Below are 23,521 nucleotides of genomic sequence, written 5' to 3' on the forward strand. Positions count from 1 at the left end.
TGGCCATTTTAGACCTTCACCTTAGACATGATTAAATGGTGAATGCTATTTTCCTTCTTATTGATATATCAGTATTAATAATAAAAATAAAATAAGTGCAATAAGGATGCCATGACAATGTTGACAACTTATTTCAAGGCAATACATGTATGATGCCTTGGCACTTCCTCCTTAATTCCAATTATGGACACTAGCAATGGTTTCCATTCCTGTTACACCACACTGATAATCATTCTCTCTGCACTGCCTCTACCCTTCCCATTCCTGCAACCTGGCTGAGATGCATTATCTGGCAAGCAACAGTTATTGCTCTCCAGATTTGGAAAGAAGACTTACATGTTCCAAGTGTCAAGATTCCATTTGTTAGTACTGAGTGTCTAATGCAAAGGATTTATCCACTGAAATGTTGAACCTTTTCATCAAAGCGAGCAGTGCTTCTGTGTAGCAGACTTGGATGGTAGAACCCATCCATACAGCTGTACTCAATAGCAAAATCTGTTTCTTCAATCTTGCGTTTGCTAATAAAATTCTAAGGTACAGCAAATAAACCCAAAACAAGTCAATCAAAGTGACTGCATCTCCACATTGTAATTCACATGCAATTGTCCTGTCATGCATTCTGAGGATTTGTCATAATAACTTGATATTGTATCATGCCTTGATACTAACTCCCAATAACAGCATGTTTGTATGCTGCTTCTTTAATATCACCGTGTCATTTAAGGTAAAATAAAGCCTGTTCATCTGTTTGTTTTCCTGAATTAGCAATAAAACTACCGTGAGTGGCAAATAACTTAGAATTAAATTTAAGGCACATTAATTTTTAATGATTTTCCCACCGTTCATTTTAATTTGGCTTTATGCATCATTTGCCTTCTTAATTTTTGTGTTTAGTGAATTTATAACCAAACAAATCTATAATGCTCCTTTTATAGGGGAAAAATATTGAGTTAGTCCTTTCTTGCATGGAAATCATTGATCATTTATTTACAAGTTAAGTAGTAGGTAGTGGAAGATTAACACAGAATGCACCCTGTTACATGTAAATACATGATTATTTTTGTCCTCTACAACCTCTCTTCTTGTTGAAGGTAATTACTTTTGGGTTTACTATATTAACCATAATTAACAACTAATGTGTGGGAACAAGCAATTAATTTGTAATTAAATAGTATTTACCAAGTCAAACCTATTAAGTAGTTAGTATTTAAAGGAAAAAGTTCTTCTATTAAATCTGTGAATTTATGCTTTCAGTATTAATCTTATGTTAAAGTCATTTTCCAAACTGTTTTAGTTCATAAATTTATGCTAGAGTAAGTATGTGTACAGTGACCAAATAAAAGATTTTGAGGAAAAAAACCCTCACACAATAAAAATGAAAATTTCTTAAATGTCCTTTTTCCTCTCTAATCCAAAATAAATAAAAATCAAGATATCAAGAGCATCCATCTAGTTGTAAAAGCATGACTTACAAGGAGACTTCATTCCGTTTGAGCCTATTCTTACAAAATTGCATCTTGCACTGAGCTGCAAGAAGTTCTATTTTGACATCTTGAAAGTACATAATATCATATTGTTTTCAGTGTGAAAAAGTACTTTCTAATCAGCAAATTTCACTATTACACATCCCTGTCTGTACTTGTCAGCTCCTTCCAATCCTTACAGCCCTTTACTTTTAGACAGATGTAGAAAAGTCCTAAATATGTTAAAGAGAATCAAATCTAAAGGTCTCCAAGAACCTTTTCTTGGAGTTTCAGCTGCACACCAAATGATATCTGAATGGTTCCTTTAGAAATATTTAATTAATGTTATTTTTATTATAAAGTTCCAACCCCCAAAACAAACCCCAGATCATTCTGTCATCTTTTATCTTCCTTTTTTTAAATTACAAAGTGTAAGAGAAAATGAAAACAGAAAGATCATTCAAAACAGTAGTTTGAGCTTGTAGCCAATATCAATCAAACCCTTTGAGAGCCTTGTGTCAGCCTGACTCCCCCTCTCTTACTCATGAGTTTCTGTGAAATAATTTCTTGAAGTCTGGTCTTGATAAAATGAGCTATGTACTATGAGCCTCCTCTTTTATTTTTCATTATTCATGCTTTCATCATTTCTTCCTTAGTCTACAGCCATAATACATTCCTTAGGATAAAGCCTTCTGCACTTTCTGCTGCAGGAGAGTACAGTACCAGGCAACTTCTCAGCCATCACCTCTGCTTTGAATCAAGTTCCAGGCTTCATACTTCATCTTCAAAGATCCTTATGTGCCCGGTTCAAGAGATCTGAAAAGCTATTTAAAGCTCAAGATTATGATTCAAGCTGTCACATGGTTCTCCCCTGGTGCAAGGGAGTTCCTTCAAACAGTTAAACTCATAGTGTGATAGTTTTTACTTCTTTCAATTGGGTCTAAGGTTAAAATAATTTTGTCATGGACCAGAGAAAAATCATCCTTATTTTTTACTCCCAACTCAGGTCTCTTTTCCTAACCCTGATTTCTATAGCAAACACTTTGAAATTAAGAAAAATCAGAACTATTCCTGAAAACATCAAAGATCTCTTCCTTTCTTCTGGATCTTAGAGGACAGGAAAAGAGCACAAATCCATCACAGATGTTACACATGCTCTACGGAACAGTAATTAAATGCAATACTGATACTGAACAAGAGTGATTACTATTTATGACCTGGTATAGAAGAGATTTTACTCGGTACCAAAAACGGAATTAAGTATGCTTGATATATCTCCAGTAAGCCACATCCCTGGGTAGGTATCCTATTTTCCGTGCCTGGTATTTTACCAAACTTGAATTTTTCCAAGTGCAATGTAACTGAAAAATTACAAAGATATTTAGGAGATTTAAAAAGGGAAAGCCTGTACACACCAGAGAATGTGACACTTCTGAGAACTAAGAATAAAACAGAATTCTGGGTCTAACAGGAAAACACTCAGCTAATTCTCAAATGTTTGTATTTTATAACACATTGACTTGAATTTCAAAATGAAATTCTGAGCAGGTAATTCTTTTATATTTATTTTAAGGCTGCTACAGTGAGACAAGAGCAGTTTCTATAGGTTTTGATACTTCTTCCTAAAGGGAGAACATGTGTTAAAGCTGACCTTTTCTTGAGAAAGATTTTTATTTTTATGAACTGGGTTATTTTCAACAGAGAAGTATCTTATAACAAAAAAACCTGAACCAGCTCAAAAATATACGTTATTACAACCAACATCTCTCCTGTATGGCTACAGAGCAGTTCTGTAACCAGGCAGAGAATGGTAGAACATGTTCCTCACCAGCACTCCTGCCTGGAGGTTCAGCTCCAGTGAACAGTTTGGGATTATTTCTAACCTGCAGATTGATTTGTCATGTTCTGCGGCAGCACCTTTGATCTCTGAAGACTGAAAGGAAGAATAAAATGGAATTTTCTCATAAATCTTGAAGGTTACTCCCTTCTTAAATTTTTCCTCTGTGTACTCCAAATTTTTTGAATCAAAATACTGAGGGACACAGCACTGAGCTTTACCAAACCAATCTGCTCTGCACTAATAGTTACACAACATTCATTAAAGCAAATTCTCTAAAGTTTTCTTTAAACATGGAATTTGCAGCTTGGTTATACACCAAAGAATTCATCTAAGCTTGACTTTCTAACATTTATCCAAATCCAAACTCTAAAAACCTTAAGGATTTCTTATCAACCACTAATTTAAATCCTAAAAAATCCAGCCTAAGTTATTTTCAAAACCAGGTTTGCTGTACAGGTTAGCAGAGCCATTGTTAGTGCCACTAAACAATACCAGTTAACAGTATTTCTAAACTGGATTTTTAAGCCAACAGAAATAATTTACTTCAGGACAACCAAATCAAATAAAGATGAAAGTCTTATGGCCCTTGAATAAAAACATAGTGAAGAAAGTGATACATCACTGAACCTGTTTTACAAGTCATACTAACCACTGTACACTTTAGAATTAAGCTTAGTTATAACAGTATTTATTAAAATGCAGACATTTCAGAAGAATCCGAAAATTATCGATGTATTTTTGAGTGGTTTTGCACATATACTGATACATTACACCCACAGCTGCCTGTGTGTGTACATATGCACAAACACACACGCACATTTACAAGCACATGTGTACATGTGACAGATTGTCCTGCAGGATTTAATCAGCTTCTCATTCTTTCCACTTCTACCTCTTTATCCTCCAAGCAACATCTATTATTACTATATCACAATGCCTAGTGATTTTGACTCTTAGAGCCCTGAAAGAAAAATATTCCTGGACAGCATATTTCTATTGGTTTTGTGTGCTCCAAAACTGCATAGGCTTCATGATGTAAGTGGCAAGCAAAGGCAAAATGCAATATTTCCAGAGCAATCATGTTCACAGCAGAAGGTGCTCTTGATGTAGAGTGCATGCTTTGGTTATTAATGTCTGAAAATTAGGTCGGTATAGGAAAACATTTTTTCATAACACATTTAAAACTGAAATTCATATTGAATCATAAACTGAAAGATATAACAGTTTATAAATGGCTACAAAGTAGCTATTATAAAGTCTTCCATCACTGAGTCCCTTATTAATCTCTCAATAGCACAGCACAAAACGTGTCAATGGGCTATTAAAGAAAAAAAATCCCAAAGTAATTCTACCAACAAACTCATGGAGTATTTAAGCAGCTTCATAATGTAATGGTGAAGGATGTCAAAGCAGCATGCTGAAAGTTACTGAGACGTATCAGAAAGAAGCAGAATTTTGAGCCCCGGTACAATCTGATGTACTTTAGGGGATTTCTGTGATGGAATCAGTCCTGCAGACACCTAACTCATGACTTTTCTTACTGACCTCTGTACTACTGCTGAAATCAAAGATTCAAACAAGAGGTAGGCATCTACAGGACCACTTTTTGAGCATCCAGCTTTCCAGGACAGGCTAGTATGCAAGATATAATTAAGCACCCTCGTGATTTTTTCTTCAGCTTGGATGCTTAAATTTGGCTCCTACATCTATACAAGTGACCTAATTTTTAAATATGCTGAGTGCCTGCAATTCCCAACAATTTATGCAATCAATCATCATTAAATTGTATGAAAATACTGATGAAACCTAAGTTGCCCGCAGGCATTTATTTCTGCTCATTGTTATTATTAAAGCAATAGCATTTACTTTCAGAAATGCTGTTTCTGAAAAGGAACAAAAATATGCTTCTAAATTATCGCAAAGTTGCATACCAATGTTAAATTTGCTTCAGGAGGGAGGAAATATTTTATGTTATTGGACTATAGTGTATCACTGAGTAATGAAATGGATCGTATTTTCAGAATTTTAAATGATGAAAATATACAGAAGCATTAGCAGATTCTTTAAATAAGGTATTTTTGGACTGCCCTGCTTAGACAGAGAGAGACATATTTGGAACAGCAGGATGGACTACAGCTCAGCTTCCTTAAGAACTACCATCACTTTCTCTCCCCAGCATCTTAAGTGCACTAAATTTCCCTTCTCCCTTTGGTGAAAACAATTAGAGAACAGATAGAAATCATGGAAATGCCCCAAGTTTTATGTTTATGGAGGGGCATTGTTTTCTTTTAATTGGACTGCAATATGTTGCTTAGAATAGGGTCATCCTCTGAAAGAGGAAACATTCAAATGAGGTTTTGGCCTGAAAATGCATCAAAAGGGTGAAGGTTAAAGACATATGTTCCTATATGAAAGTAAACAGTGATGTTTCTACATTTTCTGATTTTCATACTGTGCTGATTTTGGCTTGGACAGAGTTATTTTCTTCACAGCAGCTAGTACAGGGCTGTGGTTGGGGTTTGTGCTGGAAAGGGCGTTGATAACACAGGGATGGTTTTGCTGTTGCTGAGCGGTGCTCGCACAGAGCCAAGGGCTTCTCTGCCCCTCACCCCACCCCAGCAGCCAGCGGGCTGGGGGGCACGAGGGGCTGGGAGGGGGCACAGCCGGGACAGCTGCCCCCAGCTGGCCCAAGGGGGATCCCAGCCCACACAGCAGCATGCTCAGCATATAAAGCTGGGGAAGAAAGAGGAAGGGGCAGGGGGGGCAGGGGGACACACACGTTCGGAGTGATGGTGTTTTGTCTTCTCACAACTGTCACACATGCCGGAGCCCTGCTCTCCTGGGGATGGCTGAGCACCTGCCTGCCCGTGGGAAGTGGGGAATGGATTCCTTGCTTTGCTCTACTTGCGCACAAGGCTTTTTCTTTACCTTATTAAACTGTCTTTATCTCAACCCAGGGGTTTTCTCACTTTTATTCTTCAGATTCTCCCTCCCATCCCACTGTGGGGGGAGTAAGTGAATGGCCGGGTGGTGCTTAGCTGCCAGCTGGGGTTCAACCACAGCACATATCTATATGTTTCAATTGATAGAACAGAAAATTGAAAGTGGACCTTTTCAGGTCCCCAAGAAAGCAGTTCTCCAAAACATAGTATGAATACATGCGATGTGTGCAGTTTTAGTAGTAAAACCATATGCACCCTCATTTTGCATAGACCTGATAAGAACCCATTTCATCGGTGATGTGATGGGCTGACATCCCTGAGACAGCCTGAGCAGTCAAGTGAACTAGGAGGGTTAATGAGTGGTTCACATGCTCTCCATTCAGGTGTCTGAATAACAGCGTATCTTGGTCCTTGTGGATATACTCTGAATACAAAAACAAAGTTAATGACATTTATTTACACCTATGCTGACATTTTTCTGTATGCAGAGGAAAATCATCAACATATTTTCTTAAAGGTCAAAAGCCTTTGCATAATATATTTCACTGCATGGAATGGATACCCTCTGATATAATGCAGTTGCTGTGTTTACCATGTGTTTACCCCTAAAAATATGAGTCTTTATCCTTTTTAATATACTCGTGTATTTTCTTTTTTTCTTTTCTTTCCTGTTTTTAAGGACAACAGAGCTCTTTATTACCTCCAGCATGTAGCATATGTTTACTGTTCAGTCTGAGTTGACATATTTTAATTTTCATGGTTCCCCTACCCAGTTTCTCCATTATAATTTATTCTAGTGTGATGAATATTTTAAGTAACAGATATTTGTGCCTCATATGCCTTCAAAGAAAGCAGTATCCTTCTTACTCCTTTCTGCAAATTTCCTTATACTTTCGTATTCTCAGATATTAAAGCCACCACTATATTTTCCCTTCATCTGGATGGAAGTGGCACTAAGGATTTTTCAATTCATACAGCATTTTTCTTTAGGGATCTCACTTCTGTGTCTTTGTTTCTGAAAAAGCAAGATGCAGTGAAATGTTCTGTAGTAAGCAGAATATCAAGGGAAAAGACTTGACTGGTGTATGAGTACAAGAATGGCATTAGATATTTTTATTTTAATCAGTTATATTGTGCAGGGTGATGTTTTCAAATCTGCTGTGATATCTGCTGTTCAATCACAAAGTCTGTCATAATCAACTCTTGCATGCAAAACAACAGGGACAACCTTATTCCGGGTGGCTCAGAGACAGAATTTAGCTGAGATCAGAATTCAACAGAGGAAAAAAGAAAAATGTGGTAGAAATTACACCGTTTGCAATACCTGTCACCCTCACCAATTTTAATTTAAATATAGGAGATTAGTTTACAAGAGCTTTAAACTCCATGTTTATTCTTTGGTATTATTAGCCTTTGTTTTTACTTAGTCTTTTAAAAGTTTTTATAAAATATATAATATAGTTTTATTTTACAAGGAGTACACATTTAATAAAGCTCTTCAAAGCACTTTTCCCAAAGTTCACTGAGAACCTTATGGCATATACAACCCTCCTCTCTTAAAACCTAAGCACAATCGGCTACATTTGTTCATTTTCATGAGCACAAAGCAATGCTTAGTGCATTCTGCCAAAGGCACATTTCTGGAGAGACCATACTGTTACAGAGACACCGAACACGGTAATTAACTAGTGACTGAAGGTCTCATTTAGGCCTAGAAATGAGGTACAGCTCTCAGGCTGGACTGGTCCTCCACAAGGACTCAAAATGCCTGTAGCTAACACCACCCACTTCTCCCTTTGCCAGTCCCCAGGCTTTTGCAGCAAAGATAATTCTGTGATTATTTTCAGTGACAAAGTTAAAGGCACCTGACTTTAAATGCTCTTTTCACTAATACTTCCCTTCTGCAGCATATGTGTGGCAGTTACTACGGCAATCGCTTTGGCATTAAGTAACAGTGAAAGTACATGAATTGAACTGATACTATTTAGAAGTGGCTAAGTTACCTGGGCCCTGATTGTGGTTAAACACGTGGTTACGTTGGGACAATATTTATGGAATCTCGAATGTATGAATGAATCAGTATAGTATATTACATGATTTCTCATCTAACTTCTCATCTCAAGGTGTCCCCTGAAAAGGAATCACCTAGGAATCAATCCTTTGCCAGAGAGGGAGTAAAAAGGTTTAAGGGTGTAAAAAGACAGTTTTGCTCCGGGTTGGAATGTAGAAACATCATGTAAACACCATGTAATGTCCATCAAATCGGAGTAAGTAGAGAAAGGACTAACTATTTGAGTTCCTACATGCCAAGGCAGAATTAATCTTACAGAGAGAGTAGCAGAGGGAGTTTCTTCAGAGGACATGTATCCTCTTGCTCAGACACTAGTGGCACCAGACAGACTTCTAGAACTGGGAGGATATTGAGTTAGGGTTAGGAGACATGTGAAAGCGTAACACAACTTTTTCACTTTCAAGTAGAAGCAAAAGGGGATCTAGGTTTGAACACACCCTCCAGGTTCCTGAACAGTAGTTTGGGTCAACAGAGAAGTTTATATAAAAAGAAGGATCACAGAGAGGTGTTAGACTCAAAATCTTGCGGTGGGTTAAAACAATACCTTATATAAAAAGCCAAGAAACTGCTGTTACGATGTGTGAAATGTTAACAGTTTAATAAATGGATTATTATTAGTTCACATCTAATTATTACAGAAACAGAAAAGGAGAGAATAGGGAAAAAAGGTCTTAATAATACAGTTAAAATTGTTATATGCATATGCCTAATATCTATGCTTTTTTTCTGGTGTCCTTCATTGCCCCTCTGGATATTAAAATTAATCACTTTAATGTATGGGGCAGGGGGTATCCAGTGACCTCTCAGCATCCTGAGTCCCCTTCTCTGGAAGGAGTATGATATCAATGATTTCTCCTTCTTTCTCCTAACTCTAGAATGTGCTTGTGGTCATTTTTGGATATTTGTTACCACATTTTTACACCTCGATCTTTCTTGATTGGTATGCAAGGTGACATTCCATCCAAATGCACCATATTAGGCATGTTTTACATATGTTGGATGGTGGTCTTTGCTTTCTTTGTTGTCCTAAAACAGACTGTACTCAATTCCATATCTGTATTTCTTCAACTGACCATTGCTAACTCTAACTACAGTGTCAGCCTGTGCCCCTTTTCCTACCATCCCATGCCAGTACTCCTCTACACTGCATCCTATATCCCCGCTTGAAAGGAGCTGGCTATAATACCAGGACTGTATTCCTTCACACTACATCATTATGATACAATCATCAATATTTCAGTCTACACAGAGTAACTACTTATTGCTACTATCTATGTAAAAATCGCAGCTATAGTGCACTAAGAAAAGCAAAAGGAAATTCAAACTGCCCAAGGAAATACCCCAGGCACCAGTACACATTGTGGGCTAACTAGCCAGAAAATAGCTTTGCAAAGAAGGACCTGAGGGTCCTGGTGGACACCAAGCTGACCATGAGCCAGCAATACAACCTTACAGCAAAGGTGGCCAACAGTCCCCTGGGCTGCACTAGCAAGAGCATTGCAGCAGGTTAGGAAGGTGAACTCTCCCCTCTGCTTAGGACTGGCAAGCTCACGTCTAGAGTGCTGTGTCCATCTCCCAGCTCTCCAGTACAAGAGATACGGGCATACTGGAGAGAGTCCAGGCTCAAAAAGGTGATGAAGGGACTGAAGCGCCTGTCATAGAAGTAGATGCTGAGAGAGCTGGGACTGTCCGGCCTACCAAAGAGAAAGTTGAGGGGGATCCTATCAGTGTACATAAGTATCTGCCAAGAGGAGTAAAGAGTCAGAGCCAGACTCTTCTCGGAGGTATCCAGTGAATAGATAAGAAGCAACGGGAAGAAAATGAAATATAGGAAATTTCATTTAAACATAAGAAATAACTTATTTTTCCTGTAAGGAAGCAGGTTGCTCAGAGAGGCTGTGGAGTTCCCATGCTTGAAGATATTAAAAACTTGACTGGACATTGTCCTAAGCAACCTGCTGCAGCTGACTATGTTTGAGCAGGGGGTTGGCCTAGATGACCTCGAGGGACCACTTCCAACCTTTATGAGTCTGTCATTCTGCGAAAAGTGAAACAAATTAGGTGTAGACTCCTGACTGTTAGGAAAATTGCTGTGACAAGTAAACAAGGCAAAACAAAACTCCAGGCAGTTCAAGAGCAGTTCAGCCAAAGTAAGCTTGATAAACTCTGGTTTGGAGGATTTGCAACTTCTGTTCCTAATACAGGCAATACTGCATTTACCAGGCTACTGAGGTATCCTTTCGTTTTCATAAAAAAAAAAAAAATAATAAAAAAAAAAAAAATTGCAGGTATAGATGAGTAATATATGAAACTCACCTCACAAATTTAATTTCCTGTATATTTATCTTCACCGTACACATAAGATGCCACACAAAATGACCTCTGCTTTTTTTTAATTTATTTTGTTTAGTGCCACATATTTATCCTATAACTTATCCACTGATCAGGAATTATCTGTTTGCAATGAATAAACTCTTTGGAACAGCAAGAGGAGTATAAAAGATTTGGATATTAACATATCAGGGTTTGGGGTTTTTTTATTTGTAGTTGTTATTTAGCATTCAGGCGTTGCCCTCTTCTAGGGTTTCTTACCTACTTACTCCAAAACAAACAAACTGAGACTTCTGAATAAGGAAGAACTGACGGGCTGACTGTCCTGCTGTGCTTTAGGGCAGTGTCTCTGTATCTGTTTAACAAAAGGAACCTAACACAGATATGCTAAAAGGCAGAAAAAGCACTTGTACTGAAACAGAGTTGGAACAGAATTCTGACCACAAGCACAAACGCACCCTGTTTTCTTCCCAGTTACCCTTTGCACAACTTCTACTGCAAAACTGAGAGGCTAATTTTTTGTGACAGGTATGTGTGGGGCAGACACTTGCTTATGACCCCAGTAATGATCTTCAAAAATGACCTTAACAGGTTTTGCCCAACTGTGTGGGGCCTTTGGCATTGCTCTAAGTAATCTTTTCCCTGGAATTGCAGAAGACCAGAGATCATCTGCTGTAGGCTAGAGAGGGGATAGGTAACTGAAAAAATGGTGTTAATACAATCACAAGTGATCATGTCGCCACACCATTAGAAAGTTCTCCAGTATGCATATCATAATCCTCTGAGGATTACATTTTGATAATGGAATGCCTCCTGCAAGATTGTTTTTTTTCATGCTGTTTTACAGTAGAAAAAAATGAATTACCTTAAATAATTTAAAACTAATAAAATATTGACCCCCATAGTGCTGAGTTTCACAGTCCTCAAGAATTTCACTATGGTTTGCATTTCATGTAATTCAAGGAAGTTAGCATTTCTTTCAGTGAATTTGAACTCTGTTTTACTATATGTAAAAGCTTAATCCTACAATGTATTTTCAATGTCTACTTTCTAAATAGGAAATGGCCTCATTAATTCTTTACTCCCAAGTACTCACATTAAATAGCTTTTTGAAATCTTCACGTATCCCTAAGCAACTTTAAGTAAATAATTCTGAGATGCATGTAGCAAGTTAACTACAATTTCTCTCTGTGGTTAGAGACAAAACAATGAAAAGATGTAATGATATTCACCAATTTGACTTTTTCCCATCAGATTGAGATAAGGTGATCTGAACTTGCAGATAATGAAAACACCCCGTGCAATCTGTCATCATTAACAGAACCAAAATTCTAAACACACATTATTAGATTTTGTTATTCTTGCACCAATTTAATTTCCTTTCTTAATATTTTTTTTTTCATTTTCCAGTTTAACCTACACATCCCCATTAGCTGATGCACATACTGCCCATCTAAAACGTGCTTTTGTCTTTTTTCCATAGCATTTAATTTATATATGTGATAAAAAATGCCTAAGTTGATAGACGTAGAGCCACCAAATCCATTTGGAAAAATATGTTGACAGCTGTCTTATAACAATTATGATATAAAATTTGTGTTTGCTTGGGGTTTTTCTAATGACTACTGTATGCACCTGATAAGCAGCGTATCATGGAAGCTCATGCTTTTTACTAAAACAGGATGACACTAGGAGTGTAACAGACTTCATGAAGTCCCTATTTCTGACTTAAATATAGCAGTTGCTAGAGGTCATTGAATATTTTTAAATGCAGACTTGTACCTTCTACAAAAGAATGTGACATATCTAATATGTACCCTATCTAAATATTCACAGTCACTTTCTAATTATTTTCAGGATCTTTTCTGGCATGACAGATCATGCTAACAACTTCATTAACTCTGCTATGCAGTACCACTGTATGGATAGTATGCACAGCCTAATCTCTTCAAGAAAAAACATGCAACTTCCTAACTTCAATGGACTAACTATTATTCTCTTTCAGTATGTTAATGAGATTGGAAAACTGTTTCACATGAAGCCATCAGAACACTAATACAAACTGTACTGGTTCTCTACAGGGTTATTTTTATAGCGGTTGTGTTTGTGCACGGTACTGCCGTTTAATTAAAGAAGACAGATAATTATGCCCTTGATAGGGTTCCTTCATTTACAGATTACACAATAACAGAACTTGATGGTCTCTGTTGGTAGCCATAAAAATTTCATTCAATTCACGTTAACTGTGAAATATCTGATTTTTGAAGTAAAATTTTACCTAAACATTCTTTGAAAGATATAATAGATGGCATGGAGATAGCATATTATTTTCTCCCAGGAACCTCTGAAATTTCAAGCAAGCTCATTCATGCAGTAATACCTTTCCAAAGCTGAACTTTGGTGCCCATGGATTATCACACTAGTAATAGACATCAAAAGGAGGCACAGTTATTCTTAAGTCTAAAAAAACCTTATCAAATACTGATAGAAGGTAATGGAAAGACTCCCTGGGATGAAGAACAGTGGATCCTGGGCTACAACCAAACTGAAGAGCTGGGAAACCTAACAGAAATGCTAACAGGAATACAGATCAGCAGTCCTCAACTCCAAATGCTCCCTCCTCCTTCAGAGTCACAGGGGATTCTCAATTTCCTCCAGACTGCCAGAGAAATTTGTACTGCAAATAAGTAGTAAGGGTCATCACTAAAATCTTCACAATACATTTCCATTCTCCCAGTACATTAGAAAATAGCCAAATCATGCATGGGCTAGAAAAAAGGGGAAAAGCACAAAAACTGAGAAAACCAGAGAGATGAGCATGGGGGACCCTTTGAGGGCAGTCAGGCATAATTTGTTGAAATTCCATAGTGACATGAAATGAAGACTTGGGACACTTACTGCAACACAGGGTCAGTTCCTTCACTCGGTCTTCCCAAACCATTACTCCTGCTAGTGAGGTTGTACTGGATTTAATATAAATGTGTATTTCAAGGCTTTTTTTATTTTTATCCATCTTTGAGCATGGGAAAATTCAACATAAAAGACTATAATCAACATCCCTCAAAAACAGTTCTGCAACTAAACACTGCACAACTAGTTCCTTTAAAAAGCCCATAACTAGCTCTTGAAAAGTAAAATTAAATGTATAATTCTGTTTTATTTTTAAGTGCTAAACACAGAAATAGTGCTTTTTACATTTTTAAACAAAATTCACCATACAAAAGCACTCCTGAACCACTAGTATATGTTTCTTCTCCCTATCTAAGTCAGATTTGGGATTGTGATTCCAAGTTTGAAGAGTTTCCTTCATTTCTATTTTCAACAGAGATACATGAAGCCTTATTTCAGTGTCTTAACTACTGGTGCAGATCTTCCCTTAGGGAACAGGGTGGGCAAGTTGGGCGCATGTCAGTCTCCCCAGTATGACTTTTATATGGGAAGGTGGAGGAAGAAGGAGAAGATCTGCTTTTAGAGAGGGACGGTTATGCCATAAGATCTTTATTCTTTAAGCCAAACTCAAGAATTGACAGAGTTCTGTTGAAAAGGAGACATTTTTAGAGTTGATCATTGACATAGGCCAAAGTGAGCATCATCATAACCTTATATAACTTCAATTCTCAGCAATGCTAACTTGTGATGACAAACTAAGTGTTTCACCTTCTTCTGTATCAATGCTGTCTAGGAGTCAAACCATTTCTCTTCTGTTTAGGCTGTTCAGAAGACTAACCCATATGCCTGCTGTTTACAGCTGTAAAATGCGGAAAATGTGAGATAGCTTGGCAAAAAATTGGAAACATCTTTTGCAATAATAGGTTGACACAATGTCAGTTTTTCTGAACACATCAGTGCCAGTCGAAATTAGTTTGCCTGGAAGTATATTGTCTGTAAAACGATAATAAATGGTGTCCCTAAATATCAGCAATGTTTTCATGCTTTAATACCATCAGTGGGTACCCATCTGTATTACAGTGTTTTAACCCAAGTGATGAGTTGTTAAATGTTCAATAAAATCAGCAATTTCATGAGATTTTAAAAACCAACCTAACAAACCATTAGACATTTGCCTTGATAAACTACTTAAAATCTCTTAAAATACTATGGAAAAAGCAACACAAGACAAACCTACCCTTTCCATGAAAAAACACACAACTGACCTAAAGTATTTCATTTATTCAGTTTATATTCACATACCTTTTAAGAGTAAAGTTGATATCTGAGCCGATCTCTTCTCCAAGACAGTTGTTTTTCTACCTGCTGGCGAAGAGCTATGTCGGACTTAATTATTGAGCAAAGTTTATAAAACCTTGGCATGACTCAGTTCATTTTGTGTGCAGTCTATGCATTGCATAATCAAAGTGGGACCTTTGTGGCAGTGTCAAAGGGGAACCACCTGGCCAAGCCTGGGTGAACTCTGTTCAGTTGTCTCCATCTGAAGTCACAGAGCCAAATTCAGCTCTCACAGAAACAGGTACAGCTCCACTAAATCAGTAAGATAATGAAAGCTTTATAAATAGATCCATACAAAGAATAGCAACAAACCCTGGCAAAAATTTGCAATGGACCTAGGGTCCAGATATATGCAGGGCTGAGTTTGTCCATGGCATTTTTCATGCCTCTGAACAGCAGTACTAAAGCAGAAATTCAGAGCATCTATGGATCCTGCTATTCCCAGCCAAAGAGAGAGGCAGGCATCTATAAAAAGGAACATAATTTATTATTAACTGATACTTCAGCCTTCTTTACCTGATGAGTAGAAGCATATCATCCACTCAGCCCATTTCAAGCCTAAGGAACTCACTGGGTATAGGCTGTAATTTTATTTGCAGATAGGTAACAAGTATTCAAAATTCTGTCTATCAAGGTATATCCATCAGTCAAATGCTATATAGCTCAGTCACAGCTTCTGAATTGTAAGGTTTTCTGCAAAAAATTTTGAAAACTTGTAAGACCAAAAATTGGTTTGGGTTGTGTTTCTTTTGGAAACTGGAGGGGAAGGAAAATACTGACAATACATATTGCTCTAGCCCCAGTTTAATTCCCTAGGGGGAAAAGGAAAAAAAACCCACGAAAAAAAAAAAAAAAAAACAAACCAAAAAAAACCCAAAAACCAAACCAAACAAAGAAAGAGTCTGATTTCTTGGAAGCCTTCACCAGAAAAAGGACACTCTATACAGAACTGTATATTCTGTACAGTATATACACTCACATTCTCTTTCTCTGTCAGGAAATACTCTTTGAATCCCAAAAGCATCTTCTTCAGAATCACTCTCATCATGCTAGGACCTGTGTATTGATGGAAATTTGCATTTTCCTTGATATGCAGAGCTATGTATGAGAAAAGCTGACTTCCAGATTTATGAAATGACTCAGTGGCCCAGGATGCTTTTGCGTACTGTAACTGAATACAAGTTCCATATGGCAAATCTCACCTGTGCCACAGCAGAGCAAGTGCCTGGGGAGCCTTGCGGAAGGCTCCATATTTGAGTCATCAGTGATCTCCAACAGACCATTTCTGCAGGTATGTTTTTAATATAATCTGTAATTTACGGTATCTTTGGGAAAGCTAAACTGCAGGTGAATCAAGGGATGGAATGTGTTGATCCTGACTGGAGAGCGTTGCACACTGAGACATTTGTGCTCCAGAAGAGTTTGAACCTGAGCTTGCCCAGGCTCGTGCTGTGCTGCACAAACCCCTCAGCTGCAGGACAGTCCCAGCCACCTCACTGTCACAGTTACACCTGGCCCGCAGCTCCCCCGTGGCACTGCTGGCCACGACACCCCTTGCTTTTGTCTGAAAGTCCAGCAAACAGTTCTCATGCAAGCATCCTTTACAAATAGAGTTGTTTTCTTGAAAAAAAAATATCACTTAATAGCTTGAATGACCAAAAAGGAGGAGCTTCTGCCCACAGACAGATCTGAGCAGTGGGCTGTGAGATCAGTCCAGGGTCCATACAATGCTGTGCGGATGTGGGGTGCCAAAGTCTGAAGGGATGTAAGATTTACTTGCTCTCTGTATTTCTCTTCTAATTCAGTCTTATTAAAACAACTGTTTTAATCGACCAGGGGTTTTTTCAGGCCTACCTTATTGAGATCAGAAAGGAACTGCACTGCCTGCCTCTCTCTCTCTTTCTTATGTCCCTGAACCCTCCTGTGCAGAACACTAAGTTCTCCTGCAACGTACTGATAATGCTTAGTTCTCTGTATGTACATGTTCTTAAGTTCTAGAAACAACTACAGAAAAATAGTAAGAACAAGTACTTAATTCATATTTCTAGAATTTGCTTGAATTAATTTTCTAGAAGAATGAACTAGAACATCCAACCTAAATGATTCTGTGATTCTATCCTCTGACATCTATGTTGGCAGCACAATGTCAAAAGGGAGACCTTTATCAGCAAAGCTTCTGCAGGCTCAAAACAATGCACCATAATGGACAGAACAGAAAAAAATTACTTCATTGGAAGTAAACCATTTCACATTAGAATATTACTGAAGTATTATTTCTGCTTTTAAAAAAAATATTTTCAAAACAACAGCAAGTAGTCCTATGTTGATCATCTCATCCAAAAGTTGTTGCAAACATGTTGATTATTCAGCTCAAAATTCCTCAAAATCAAAAGAGAACAGTGTTAGGGGTTTCACTGCATTTTGTGTTCCTAACCAGTGAAAAATGCTATATCAATACAGTTTAAAACATTATGTCTGTCTGGTCATTTAGGCTGGATGAGAGAGAATCATGTTGATAGCACATGGAATTTGCAAATCATGTTACATTCAAAGAGTTCATACCACAACCTGTTATTGTACTCAAAAGCAAAACAGAAAGCTTTTTCTTCTGTTTCCCAGGTGTGAAAATATCAATGCTACTAATGCCCTTCTACTCTAATATCAGGAATAGATAAGGCAGAAAATTAGTCACCTTGTGCAGAAAGCTGAGTAAGTCCAAGGTATATGATTTTGCTGAGGTACAGTAGAACTTGCAGCTTTCAAGGTTTAGTTTAAGAACTGTTCCTTAAAGGAAATTGAGACAAATGGGCTGCTCTGCCAATACCATTAAGATAAAAGGAGGCTTGTATCAAACACGAATGTTCCACTTAAATCAGGCATCCAGTTAAAGCTGGTCATCTTAACCTACCCATCTAACAAAAAGGCCACCCTGATCCTTTTCGAAGTCTGGCTGGTTTGAGCTGTAGCAATTTTGGTACTACAAATGTTCTGAGCTGATTTGGGCCAGCTGCACTGTAATCCAGGCCAAGAGGCATTAACTATTTCACTGCTGATTCACCAACTTCTTACACTGTGCACAATTCATCTCAAGTATGCCACCCCTTGTGACAAGATACAGACCTGAAGTGCTAATTTTCCAGTGGAAAATTGGCCTAGTCAGCTATTACATAGAAACATCAGTAAAAGCCATCAAAAGTAAAAGCTAATAAGCAGAAGGAAAAAAGAAATCACATGCAATATTTTTCTCCTTAGAACAGAAAAAAATGTTTACAGCTTTTTCAAAGTGCTAAGTTCCATACTAAGACATATCAAACCAAGCCTTTTATAAGCATTTTAATTTAGGACACACGAGTGATGATATACAGAGTCACAGTGAGTGGTAGCAATTCAGTTCAGTGGGGCATCTCATATGATTAAGAAATAATCAGCGGGCACAGCTCTGATCCTGTTTCATGTTCCTGCCAAAGGGATCAAGAGAGCAAGAGATCACTCTGCACAATGTACTTGTATAGCTAGGTACTGTTTGGAGATCAGCAGGACAGGTCACCTGCCGTGAGGATTATACTTCCCTATATGAGTGGGCAATAGCGGCAAGGCAGGGATAGAGAAAAGAAGAAAGCGAGAAAGTTTCCTCGAGGAACCAGCCAGCCTGTGAAGGGCAGGATGAGAAACAAGGCTGCTCATTTATTTGAATAACTTGTCATTAAAGTGATGCAGAGTTCAAGTTTTTAAGAGGCTCTGTATATATCAAATACATCTTCAATGTGCAGTGTCAGCTCATGCCTTTCCACAATCCCACCCCACCAAGCCCCCTTGCAGCTGTCATCCTACAAAGGAAAAACTCCCCTGGGTATTATCCCCAAAATATATCTGAAATACGAAGAAAGAGACTGAAACACATACACTTTGGGGTATACTGAATCCCAAATATTTTTGCCTTCTGAAAAGATCTGTTTTTTTCTAAGTGTTATCAGTGGAGAAGGAAACAGGTCATGTGAAGATTGCCTGAGGAATCTAAAACTTATAAGAAGAAGCTGGCAAAGGTGTCAACCAAGGGATTACAGTGGATTAACCTCACAAGATTTCATTCTTCTCAGGTGTGTGTATGTTCATAGTTAGGTATCACAGATTGTCTATTAATAGATGTACAGTAAAGCCAAAGAATACAGTAGCAGATTTTTCAAGATATGTGGTTATCCTTGGCCACCTATCTGACAGCAGAATCAATCCTCTTTTTGTATTAACCTTCCTTTCCTAGGAAGATAAGCTTCCCAATAGCTCTCCTTCCCACATTGTTAAAAAACACAGAAGAAACACACAGCAAGAAGTCTTTTAGCATAGCTACACACACACACAGGCACACACACCATTTATACTGGATTTCCACAGCATACATTGGATTCGGCTGCTATGGCTGGGATGATACACTACTGTAGCAATCATTGACTATATAACTTTATGGATCTTTAATTATTATCCCAGGCTTCTAAGAGATTGTCCAGCAGAGTACATCCGCAGAATAATGATTTATTGTAAGTAGACCCAATTTAATAAGATGTTATGGAATTTGAAATTTCATTCCTTCCACTCTGTATGAACCAAAGGTTCTTAATTTTTTTTTTTTTTTCTGTAGTAGAAATCATTTGCTTGGTTATTTCTACAAATGAACCTTGGTTAAACTTGCAGGTCATGTACAACTAGTTTGTTGTACAGATTCAACACTCAAAACCAAACCTGCTTTGACAAGACACAACACAGGTGCCTGGAGACCTGAAATCCTCCCCAGAACCTGCAGATTGTTAGTATCGCTACTGAACTTGGTGACCCTGACACACATCTTAACTGTAACTTCAAGCATTCAAATTCAAATATTTTATTAAGTGATGACAGAAAAGGAATGCCTTTATTCAAGAAAGTGTTTATGAAATATCTTCACAAAATTTTCAAAATACTGCCTTACATTAGCCCATCCCATGAATGTTCTTGCAAATAAACTCATTCAGTAGACTACTCGCTGATAAAAGCTGCATGAATACAAGAGAAGTAAATGTAATTAGAATTTGGAGCAACTGTTTATTATATCACCTTCAATCACTTTATAATACACATCCGGCTCTTGCTAATAAGCCCATGAAAACCAATCATGGTGAAGAGAAATGAAAACACTTTTCACTTTTATCACTTATAATTAAAACCCACATGAACATGAGGTCAGCAGTGAGTGCAGAATAAGAAACCTGCAAAAATGCTTCTTGGCCTACGTGAGAAACAAGAGAGGTATATGCAGTGAGCCCTGTAATAGCAGAACATCCGCTGCCATTTTTCTGTAGAGTTTGTTCTCACAGTTACACCTCCCAGTGAGGGCACCTCTTCTTTCCGTGCAAGTACTCTCTGACCCATGCTGCAGACAGTTCTGAGTGCAGCTGCAATGCCTGCTTTCTTGCGTGCATGTTGCTTTTTGTTATAGTGTATTTACAGAAGTTCCTTAAATTCTCAGCAGCACAATTTAACTTTTCCAGTTTACTCATACCATTGTTAAGTTTTACTAGCCAGCAGAATTGAAACCGAAGCCTTTTCTAACCACTGGCACAACATATAGACACATTTATTTTAAGATACATATTTCATGTATTTAAAAGGAAAGCTGAAAAGATAAAAATATTCTGCCCCCCCTTCAAAGCAGATTGGTTGCTAAAAGAATTTCAAATCTTGTTAAGAGGAATTTATGCACAAAAAAAATACTCCTGTTATGTGCAGTTAAATTAATCACCTACATAAAGCTCAAGACCATCTGTTCAATATACAGGGAGTAAAAAAAATGAGATAAGATGAAATAGCAGAAGACAATTACTGCTACACTACTTAAGTATACTTAGTGTGGCCATTGCAACACAAAAATACGTGATTAGTACTACTTTGCAGAACATTTAGGAGAATATTCCCATACTTACAAGGAAGCCTCGCAGTGAATATGAACATATTCAGGGAAGTAAATTCCTAAAGCAATGGTAGGCCCTGTTGCAGCTGCAATCAAACTCTCTTTCTATTTGAAATGTCGACAAAACTTTCAGTCCTAAATTCAGCTCTGAAAGTGATCATCTAACCACTGAAGCTGTGCCTGCATTCTGGGACATGGGGGAGGTGGGTTTCACCAGAAACTTTCTTAACACCTGCATTTTCTTCCAGTTTGACCAATTCTTTGCAAGTAAGTCCAAAAGCACAGAAAAACAGTCCAGGTAGATACAAAGTACAAAATGTAACCATGTGAGAGCCCTCAGTCCCACCTGAAGTGGTATATTACATGCATTTCACAGGGAGGTAACACTTGGATTTTATAGTTGCATCCATTTCTTGCAGGATCAGCAGCAAGCACAGACATATTGTTTAGGGATTTTTGTTTGTTTGTTTGAGGAACGGATCTATAGGAAACAGAAGGAAACTGGGGATCCAGACTTACCTTACTTTCTTCCAAAGCACTTAATTCATACCCCGGATAAAATTTGTCATAATAAAGTAATTCATCCACCAAGATTATATTTAGAGAATTGTTACCTAATACACACTTTTTCAAAAATAACTGTATACAGCCAGACTGCTATTCCCATTACATAATTTGCTATTGTAAACCACATATTATCCTTTATTTTTAGTCTTCCAAAAAAGAAAGAGTGCTCTACTGCACGCAGCTGGCAAAACTTTTAGTCAATGTACATATTCATGTAATTGACAAAGTTGAATTGATACTGGAAACAGCTCACAGCTGGTAGTTTGCCTAATGATTTTATTATTGTTATTATTTTTTTAATATCACACAATGCCATCTCAGAGTATTTTCTTGGTACATGCATTTCTGTTGTTGATAAACTAATGACTGGTATTTTTTTAAGTTATCCATGATAATTAATGACACTGATTTACGTGTCTACAGTACATTACACAGGCACATGTCAGTCTGTAATGCTGCTGAGCACTTAAAAGTGGTAATTCCCCCATCATTGGTATTGGATTTGCACACAACAGACACCAGCAGCAAAATTTTTTACCTGGATCAGTGACGGCAGGCAACATGACACACTTTCTACCAAAATATCCCCTGCACTTGATAGGGAATCAGCCAACCTGCTGCTCATAGTGGGAAGACAGACATCACCTGATTCATTTTAAGAACAAAACCAAACTGACAGAGGGTGCCCATCGCAGATGTATGATTTTGTGCTGTGTGGCTGTAGTATCTCTCACTTGGTACCAGGAACCCGAAGGTCAAACCACCTATATCGCTGAGACATAGCGTGACTCCAGCTGACAAAGCATTCCAACTGAAAATCTTCCCTAATTTTGGTTTTGGTGTAATGCCACAAACACATTAAGCTTACTTTAATCTTTTCCCTTTTTATCCTTTACTGGCTTTTGTTTGTTTGTTTGTTTCAGGTCCTTCCTTACATCTGACCTTTATTTTCTTTTTTTCTAAACAAGTGCAATAATCTTGGGACTTACCAAACCAGCTTGACAGACTCCTTTTCCTTAAGATAGTTCTTTCCTATCTTGCAGCATATTCATCCTAGTTTGGAGCAGCCCAAATTCTTCATTCGTCCATCTTCTGTAAGATCTTAATACCTTTTACCTGAAAATATGAAAATAAGGTAGTCATCTTCAAGCTCGTATTTTAGAAATAGCAGTCAGAACTCATGGGATCTTTGTGATATTTCTCTCTCCTCAGGAACACCAGATTTCTTTTTTGCTTAAGAGGCAGCTTGGGAAGAACAGAGTGTACTGGGTAAAGCACCCCTGAAGTCTTGCAGTTCTTCCACACATCTAGTCTTTTTAGGAACGCATTTTCTCATCTGTGATATTAAGAACATTTTATTTGGTTTGCAAATGCTACTGTGAACAATTGACTTTTAAAAAAGAAATGTGATTTTCAAAGAAATTTGAGGAAAATCAAACATTTAAAACATCGCATTTTAAGTAAGAATTTTCCAAAAGGTATTTGACATCTCACAAATAAAACAGTATCCCTAAAAGCATGGAAGTTAAATCTGTGGGTTAGTCACAAAAAGCTTACAAAAGCATGTTTTTACAGATTTATATTTGAGACCAAATAAAACTTGACAGTTTTCTTTAAATTAAATTACTAAGTTAGAGATCGTAGTATAAATATTGCTTGATAAAAAATAGCTTTCTTGACCCCTACAATTGTTCAAAATTAGGGAAAAGAGGTCTTATTCTGCAGCTGAATGAAATAAATCTATGTGTTTTCCCCACCTGTCTTCTGTATCCCACGCTCATGGCCAACCAACTCTAAATGTATAGCTTAGCAATTGGTTTTATTACTAAAAGAGGTATGGAAGCACAAACTGATACAATATGAAAGCACAGCTATGCATTCTTTACGTGCTGCTTCCTAGGGAGATAAAGGACTTTGTGCATGGGGTCACCACGGAGGTGTTTGTGAGCTACTTGTGCAAAATAGCCTTCAAGACACTTGGGGCAGATACAAAGGGATCTGGGGACAGAGGGGCAGGTGCCCCAAAGGCAGACAGATTCTCTTACCCCCATGGTCAGACACCCCCACAGGCTGGCAAAAGCCAGGCCAAAGCCTTGTTTGTGGTCTGCTAAGGTGACTCGTTGGTGTGTGCTAGGGCTGCCG

This window comes from Falco peregrinus, chromosome 4 (genome assembly GCF_023634155.1).
Source record: "Falco peregrinus isolate bFalPer1 chromosome 4, bFalPer1.pri, whole genome shotgun sequence".
NCBI classification, from domain to species: Eukaryota; Metazoa; Chordata; class Aves; order Falconiformes; family Falconidae; genus Falco; species Falco peregrinus.